The 9,404-nt window shown below is 39.6% G+C and overlaps 1 pseudogene; it reads left to right on the top strand.

The window, feature by feature from the left end:
• Positions 1-5,740: 5,740 nt before the first annotated feature.
• LOC121441255 lies at positions 5,741-6,321 on the top strand (annotated as a pseudogene).
• Positions 6,322-9,404: the final 3,083 nt, after the last annotated feature.

Consider the following 9,404-nt stretch of genomic DNA (forward strand, 5'->3'; position numbering starts at 1 on the left):
ACACATCTTAGCAAATGATTAAAGTTAACATCATCATCAATCAGTCATGCCAGTATCATTTCTCTCGGATATGATGTCCTAATATCCTTTTACGAAATGCATAACCACAGTCTAATTATTAGAAAACATCAGATGAACCTAGACTAAAAGATATCAGAGTAAATAACTGAACATTATTCTTAAACAGCTTTAAAGTCAAAGTAGCCAAGAAAATGCTTAGAAACCTTTACATATTGAAGTTACCTTAGTAGATCTTGGAACAAAAATGGTTAGAAGAAATACTGGTGCTCCGATGTGGGTCTCTGTCTCTATCTCCATCAGACAAAGGTTCTATGGTGCTATTCAAGATAGTCATCAGTCTGACTACGGGACAAGGCCAGTTCCAGTTGACAAGTACAAGGAGGGAGAATATGAGCAAGGAATTCAGAACCAGGAGGGGTTGGTTCACCCACTGAGACAGTATGGCTGAGCTAATGGGAGCTCACCAAGGCCAGATGGACTCGGACTGAATGAGCCTGGGATCAAACCAGACTCTCTAAATGTGGCTGACAATTGGGGTAAACTGACAGGCCATTGATAATGGCACTGTGACTTGTCTCTACTGCATGTACTGGTTTTTTGGGATCCTAGTCTATTTGGATGCATCCCTTCCTAAGCCTGGATGGAAGAGGGAGGGCCTTGGACTTCCCACAGGGCAGAGTATCCTGCCCTCTCTTAGGACTGGAGGGGGAGGGAGGGAGGGGGAGTGGGGGAGTGGGAAGGAAGTGGGAGGAGGGGAGGAAGTGGAAATTTTGATTGGTATTATTTATAAAGCAATAAAAAATAAATAAATAAAAAAAGAAATACTGGTGTAATTCAAATAAGGCATGGAGTTTAGTTGCTAGTACTGTACTGGTGGTAATTTTCAGTTTCTGAAGATTGCATTGCAGATATATAAGCTGTTCAGGTTAGCAAAGGCTGAGTAAAAGGTGTATTTCAAGTCTTAGTACTGATAAAACTGTTTTGTAAGTCTAAACTGATTTCAAAATAAAAAGTTAGAGAGGAAGATTGTTAGAAACAAGGGAATAAAAAAATTCACCCAGTTTAATATTGCCCTCCAACATGCCTCAGTGCCTCTCTGAACCAGATGAAAGTGCACAATTATCTTCCTCCATGTTCTGTGTTTAATTCCTGCAAGCTGTAACTTGTGCAGATCATTTCTCAGTCCCGCAGGTAGCCTAGATGATACGTCATGTTTCAAGACTAAAAGGGTAACATTGAGAAGAGCCATTCTAGTCTGATTTCACAAGCTTTATTGCTAATGAGAACTGTGTCTCCAAGGGAAATGCCCCAGTGTAAAGAAGAGTTTCTAAAAAAGTAACAATATATAGACTGAGCAGGTTGTGTTTATGTATTTAGGAGCACACACACACGTGTGTGTATCATCTATTTAGTTATCCAAACATACATGTATGTTACAGCAATTAATGAACAAAGAGGCTATGAATTTGAAAGACAGCAGGGAGGGGTATGTAGAAGGGTTTCAAAGGAAGAAAAGAAGAGGGAAATGATGCAATTATACAATCTCAAAAAATAAAAGAAATATTTTTTTAAAAAAAACAGAAACATGGAAGAGATTTAAGGCAGGAGGACCGCCAATTATTTGATATTTTTCTTAAAAGCTGTGTACTCCTTTTGAGTGAGAATCCAATTGTTTCAAGTCTTCATTAATCAGCGACACCATTCATCAAATAGACACTTTGGCATAATGAGCACTCATAAATACAGTGTTTGCCATCTTCCTTGGAATATTAGAATGAGGACTGGGGGTGGAAGGAGTGAAATCACGGAGTACCTCGTCTTCTCATTCTCAAGCAGGCTTCCAGATGCCACACCAAATTAAGATTCTGTCATCTTTGCTGGTCCATGTCTTTCTAGCTCTCTCTTCCACATATAACGAATGAACGCAGGGCACCTGCTCCGACTTTCTTAATTGATGCAGTTCAGGGCAAGTCATGATTGTTAACAGAAATAAACCAAATCATTTGTCACAGAGCTTAATTTCACCTGTGCTGCCTCGGTTCCTGCTGTTAGTTGTACTTATGGTGGATGATAAAATGCTGTTGCCGAAGCCACCTCCTCACAGGAAAACGAATCCCAGCTGGGATCCCGACCCGAGCACCTGGGGCTGTGGAGCAGCTGGCGGCAAACAGCCATTTTGCCAGCCTTAGTCGCCTCTCAGGTTGATTGAAACGAACAGATCCATTTCCAAGCACTGTCTGGTTTCCACTGAGTGAACATTTGGGTGTCATTCCTGAGAAAATATCAAGGCCTTGGAGACCTGTTCTCATTACGCCACCTCCGAACAATCAGCCTTCCCCCAGGTTCCTACAACTGTACACACTTGCAGCCGTCGCTGTGGTAAGATGGAGACTATCCATGTACACAGGGGCAACTAGGGAGTCACCACTGAGACCCCAGGAGAGAAGGTTTCTTCTACAGAACGACACAGTATTTGTGCAGATGATTGTTGTTTGGAATGCCATGATTTCAACACTTTCTCCATTTTTAGCCTGCTAACGGTCTGCAGACGAAGGAAAGAGTGCACGGTTTGAGATTCATCTTACAGATAGAGAAACAGCTAAGACAGGCTGATTTAGCCATAAAGGAGGCTCAGAAATATCGTTAGTGTTCATTATTGTCAGTCTTTTAACTAGTCAGACAGCTCCCCACTTATCACATGGAGCTTTGTTGGGGCCACTGTATATTATGTGCCCGCAAAGGAGTGTTCTTGCATCTCTGTAATCCATGTACAGCTGGGACTCAATCCAGGCTGTTGTCTGTGCGTAGGATATGTGTTCTATGTTTATGTGTATGAGATAGAATGTTATTTGGAATGATAGGGGATAGAACCTATGAGGAGAGGCTGAGTGCCAGGAATTCCTCTAGAATGACTCAGTTGGACCCACTGAAGACAGTGACATTGTGGCCTCTTTAAGTCAGAGATTGTAATGACAGTCTGGGCATCTGAGTAACTTGGAGAAGTTTAGACTGTAGTAGGGGAAGGGGTGAAGAAAGTCCTCTAAGTGTCTCAGACTAAGATTCAGGTTTAGGAAAAAAGTGTTTTGTTTTTTACATCAGGCTAAAATTATTTTTTAAAGTGAGTGTGTGTGTGTGTGTGTGTGTGTGTTATGCTTCAGCGTGTATACAGAAGTCAGGGGAAGATGATGGACACACTGATCTATTATTCTCTGCCTTATTCCTTTCAGAGAGATTTCTTCTTGAACCTGGGGCCATGATATTAGTCAAAAAGTTCAAGTAGTCCTCCAGTTTTTATATTCCCTGTTGGTGCTCGGGTTATGGGTTCATGTGTGTCCACACCTGGATTTGCTTGGGTTCTGGGGGCTTGAACTTAGATCCTCATACTTCCTTGAACAGCAAGTGTTCTTACTTGTTTAGACATAAACCCAGCTCTGGAGAGCCACTGTTTTTTTTTAATCACTATTTACTGACAGTATCTGTGATTTTATAGAATAACATGAATGAGCAATAACAATAATAGTATAAATCAGTTACTCTATTTAAAATCAGGAGTTTTACTTGCATTGCCTTATTTAACTCTCACAATCACCCCATGAGAAAGATGAGTGTAACTGAATCTCAAGGCAATAATATAGTCTGCGCAATATGTCACAGTTCATAAGTTGAGGAACCAGGATTCACTCACAAATGGTCTGATCTCTGAGCCTAGGATCTTCCTTTCCCAGCTCATAATGGGCTGAAAGGTTGTGTCTTCCCTGAGATAATGTTGGCTTCAGGGCGTGGAGAGTGGAGGGAGAAAGTAAGTCTGACAAGAAAGAACACAACACAGTGTCTTTGTGTGCCTCTGTGTGTTCTAACACAGGAGTGTGCACTATGGGGAGCAGATGGGATACAGGAGAAACTGTAGATGACTGAGCCCAAGGAAGGAAGACAATGTGGAGTTGTCAAATATGAATTGTTTCAGCCCAAACCCCTAGTGTGAAGCCAAGCTTAGCTTCTGGATCACTGTATGACTTTAGGTATACCAACGGAGGGCCTCTGTGGCCTTCTGTTTTTCTGTCTTACTAATATAAACCAGTACTAATTCTGTTGAGGGCTTATGGGTTACAGAAAAGGTTTGTAAACAGCTTTATACAGGTAGACCCAACATTTGGACAATAATTATTAGACATTAGTGATTATGAAGATGAAGAAGACCCCCTCGAAGGCCTATTGTCCTTACCCTAAACTGAAAGTCATAATTATAAAAAACCCAATCAAAACATCAACTCAAAGGAGCTCGAAACTATCTAGAACAAAATTCCTTTTAGAAAGTCGTCTGTGACACACTGAATCTTTGGGTTTTTTTAATTTTTATTTACTTTTGATAGTTTTGCCTTATAGCCCTGGCTGACCTCAAAGTCACCTCAGCCATCCTAGAAATAGAATTACAGACTTGTGCTATCAAGCCTGATGACACTGAATCTTCAAACGCAGGTAATTCAAAACACAGTTGTTCTCTTGCCTTATGACAGAAACCTGGGTCATTGATAAGGACTTAGAGTGGAGACAGCTGCTTTCAAGCACCAAGAAGGTCATAAAATGTGAAATAATTGTCTTACCTTTCAGCATCTTGTTCTCAAAGGTGGCCGTGTGCTTTAGATAAATTGTCGCTGGTTCCAACCAGGGAAGAGATCTCAGGGAAGAACAAATCCTAGATAAGAACATGTTCTTCCTTTACACAAAGCGTCTGTACAGCTCTGTGGTCCCTGGAGTTGGGCCTGGACTCTGAATTTATAAATGATGGTACAAATAGGCAGGAAGACATTTAGAAGTTTTTCTACAAAAGCAAGAAGAAAAACACTATATAGCCAAAGTCTGGCAAAAAGGGAACAGTAGTCCTCCAGAATGGGAAGGATTTGATGGTCCCAGGGAGAGTAATCAGATAACACGAAAAAGATACTTGGGGAGGTAAACAGACTCTTGGGAACATTTTTTACAAGTCATGACCTGTGAAATAGTGTTCTTTTAAGAGGAGAGGCAGAAGCTGCCTTCAATGAATCAGGGAAAGTCAGGTGACAATTGAACATGATAAAATACTTGGGCTGGGCATCTCCAATCTGATTCTTGATTGATAAGACCTAGAATGAAGAAAGAGTTTGACCTATAATCACTACAATCAGTTGACTATATTACATGGAAACACGGATAAATCTCAGAAAGTATAATGTTAAAAGCATAAATATGTATACTATAAGACTGCATTTTTGTAAATTTCCAAAAAAACGTAAAAATGTTCTTTGTGTTAAACTCAGGTATAAGATATCTTTGATGGGCTGTAATTGGGAGGAGATAGGAAAGAAACTTCAGAAGGGCCTGATAAAACCGTTTTTCGGTCTGAGTGGGCACTAATTACATGGGTGTGTTTAGTTTATGAATATCTAAATAGTTGTCTAATCATGACTTTTGAATTTTCTGTATATATTATATTTCAAGAAAAATTAGGAAACCAAGATATAATCCATGAATGGATGTTACCAAGAGGAGCAAATATTAAGAGTTCTTTACCCATAAAAACTTTACTTTCTTGAATTGCAAATTCTTCATTTGGTGTTCAGAATAACCCTCATAGATCAGTGGCGGTCTTCTGGGAAGCATGCACTAAGCTAGGATTAGTTTTAGCCGTAGAAATTCCCTTGAAAGAAAAGAAAAGCTGTAGAAGGGATATCTTTAGGTCAAAATGCAGGTATTTTCTCTGTCTTCTCTGCCCCTGGGAGCAGCTCTCCTGCCTTAGCATCCCTCACCCCTGAAAATGTATACCTGCTCCAAGTTCATCTCAGCCAGAGGCACTGACAGATGTGAGCCTCAGTAGCCTGGCAGTCTAGAGTCCTCCTACCTCACTCATTCCTAGCTGAACCTTCCAAACCAGCGACATTTCAAGGAATATTGACCATTGACCCAGTCACCAAGTTCATTGGGACTGGAGCTGCCACAGTTATGATGACTGGTTTTGGAGCTGGGATTGGGATTGATTTTGGAAGCCTCATCATTGGCTATACCAGAAACCCTTCCCTGAGGCAACAACTCGTCTCCTCCGCAATTCTGGGCTTTGCCCTCTCAGAAGCCATGGAGCTCTTTTGCCTAATGGTGGCCTTTCTCATCCTCTTTGCTATGCAAAGCAGCAGTGTTCCCTTCCACCTCCCACAGTTCTTTCTCCTGTGTCTTATCTGCCCTTTAAGCTTCTTTTCCTGCACTTACACAGGAAGCCCGAAGAAAACGGTTGGCTCAAAGTTTGACAGAGGGAAGATAATGCTGTATTAATAAGAAAAATGAGGTATGATGCATTCGAAGGGATAAAAAAAAACGATAGGACGATATATAGGAAGACCTTTGGATCATAGCATAATCTTAAGAAAATGTAAGGCCAATGGTGAATTCTTGGGCACATATTGTTCAGTGGAGAAATACTGTACCAGGCAAAATAGTGCTCTATCATGTCTCTGTCATGCCCTGTCCTAGGTGGGAATATCCAAGGCCTTGGTGAAATGCTGTGGTGAATTTTAAAAGATGCAGCTGTTTAAAGTCGCTAGTCAAAGCAGGTATGACCACAGTCCCTGTAAGAAGAGATAGTCAAAAGAACCCTGAAGGATGATAAGAGGAATAAAGGGGGGCTTTTTTTTTTAACTTGATAAAGGACATGCATGAAAACTTCAAACAGGATCACAGTTGGTGGAAGAAAAACTGAATGCTTCCTCACTAAGATTGGGAACAAGATTAATTCCTTTTATGCATCATAGGCAAGAGAGGAAATGCTTGTTTTTAAAAGCAAAAATCCGAAAGAAACTAAAGAATCTCTAAAAACCAGTGACTGAGTTCAAGATCATAGGACATAAACTCAACACAAAAATATCAATTATGTTTCTATATACTTACCAAGAACACAAGGAAGCAGAAATTTAAACCCTATATTATTTATTATCACTTCAAAGAATATGCTTCAGCATATAAATTTAACAAAACATAAGCAAGATTTACAGGTTGAAAATTACAATATGCTGATAAAGGAGATCAAAGGCCTAAATAAATGGAGGCGTATATCACACTCATGAGCTGAAAAATTCAACATAGATTCTTGGGGATAAGCATAGCTATATCTTTTGCATCACTTTTTTCTGATGCACTAATTTTTTACAAGAAGTTTTCTAGCTCCTGATCAAGAACCAAATGTTGAGGGAATTCCGTTAAGAATCTTATGTAATGAACAGGAAGAGAACTTCTTATTTCAGAATTTAACATTTTCAATAATCTCTATCTTCCTCCCCAGTTTACCGGAGTCATCCCAATAAGAGACAGATGATAGGGCTGCTGTGTTATTGCTTCTTGAGTGGGGGTGATGAGTGAATTCCTTGAGGCCATTTGTATTAGTCAGGGTTCTCTAGAGTAACAGAACTTACAGAATTACTCTATTTATAGAATGGAGGTTCGTTGGAATGACTTACAGATTGCAGTCAAGCTAATCGAACAATAGCTGGCTGGAAACAGAAAGTTCCAGAATCCAATGGTTTCCCTGTTCCACAAAGCTGGGTGTGTTGGCTGGTCTTCAGTCTATGCTGGAATCCTGAAGAAGGAGGCTCCAATGCCAGTGAAGGAGTGGACTTGCAAGCAGGGTGAGTGCAAGCAGGCCAAGAGCAAAAGCTTCCTTCTTCTATGTCCTTATATAGGCTTCCAGCAGCAGGTGTGGCCCAGATTAAAGGTGTCTTTTCACTTCAAGATCTGAATTGAAGGTGTGTATTTCTAACTCTGAGACACAGATTAGAAGTGGATCTTTATATTTCAAATCAAGTGACAACAACAGAAACATCCCGTACAGTTGTATCCTTCATTTTTGGGTTCTAGTTCTAGAGTAGTCCAGTTGACAACCACGAATAGCCAATCACACCATTCTCTCAGGAAATGCTGTCTTGAATGATTTTCTTCAATGAATGTAAACTATCTTTTCAGTATCAACTTCAGTCCCAATATGCATTCAAATCTTTGCTAATATTTTAGTATTTTGACATCCATTAGTATTTTTCGGCTCAGGTGAAAACTACCTTACTGAGATCATATCATAAACTTCTATTAGGGCCAGCGACACAACTCAATGGTGGAGTGCTTGCTTAACATGCATGATGTCCTATGTTTCAACTCTCAGCGTCATAAAGAATTATAAAGCCATATTGCATATGGTCACTGATAGGAAGCAATCAAGAACTTCCTTTCCCAAATTACTGAACATACCGAGAGTCTGTCTGTGTATGTCTTCCTAGTGTGTTTCCTCGGGGGAACAGATACATAATGACTATTTGCCTTTCTTCTTACTTTTGCTTTTTGGCACTCCAGCATGCTAATCATTCTACTTATTCCCTCAGGAATTCTAAAACAATGTGCCTGTATTTCATTTGATGCTAACTGTAGAGTCTTATTATTAGACCTTAAAATATTATTGCCACATTTCCTTTAAGCCTTTCAATCTGTGGATTCATTCAAATCTCATTTTATTTTCCTGAAATCTCATTTCTTTACTCAATTTTTTCAACCAGCATGTTTTGAATGTCTTATCAGCCCATGCGTAATGCATTCATTTCTTTGATTTTTCTGCCCTGAGGGAGAAATTTATACCTATAAATCATAAGGGAAAATAAAAGGATTCAATATTTTCACTCCCTGATCTTTATATATTCAATTGTGATAGACAATACATTTTAGAGCAAAGTTTTGAACATTAGATTTTCATGTTCTGTGTATATTTTTTAAAATCTCTAAGTAAAATTTTCAGTCAAAATTTATTTTAAAAATCACAATTTTCTTATGACTATATATAATTAAATGTACATAAATTGAGCCTATCCATTTAAATATGTACAACATAAATATTTTTGGGAAAAAGGGTCTCTACTAAGATCCTTCTTATCCTAAAGAAAACCTCAGAATACTGCTTACCCCCCAAATGCCAACTCCTAGAGAAGTGACTGGGGTGTGTGAAATGGATCCACTAAGGCCTTCCCCACTTTAATATTTTGACAAAAAAAAGTATACAGGTATTTATACCAGTTCTCTGGTTCCATTTCTGCATTGATACTGGGAAGGCTCTTAGAAACTGAAGGGAAGCAGGTTGAACTAAGAAGTTTGCTGGGTAGTTATTTATGGCTGCAAATGGTGATTGTAGTAGGCAGAGACTACCTTCAGTGAAATAAATACCTACAAAAATCCCAAGTGAGAAAGGCTTTTCTGGAAGTGTCTTTCTTGGAGACATGGCGGGAAGAGATAGAATGAGTATGTGGGTCCTGTGAACTCCAGGAAATAGACAGCACTAGAATGGATGGAACAGCTGGAGATGGCTTCTGAGGAGGAGGAGCACTCAG

The sequence above is a fragment of the Microtus oregoni genome, unplaced genomic scaffold (genome assembly GCF_018167655.1).
Source record: "Microtus oregoni isolate MIOR12 unplaced genomic scaffold, Mior012 000074F_004, whole genome shotgun sequence".
Taxonomy (NCBI): Eukaryota; Metazoa; Chordata; class Mammalia; order Rodentia; family Cricetidae; genus Microtus; species Microtus oregoni.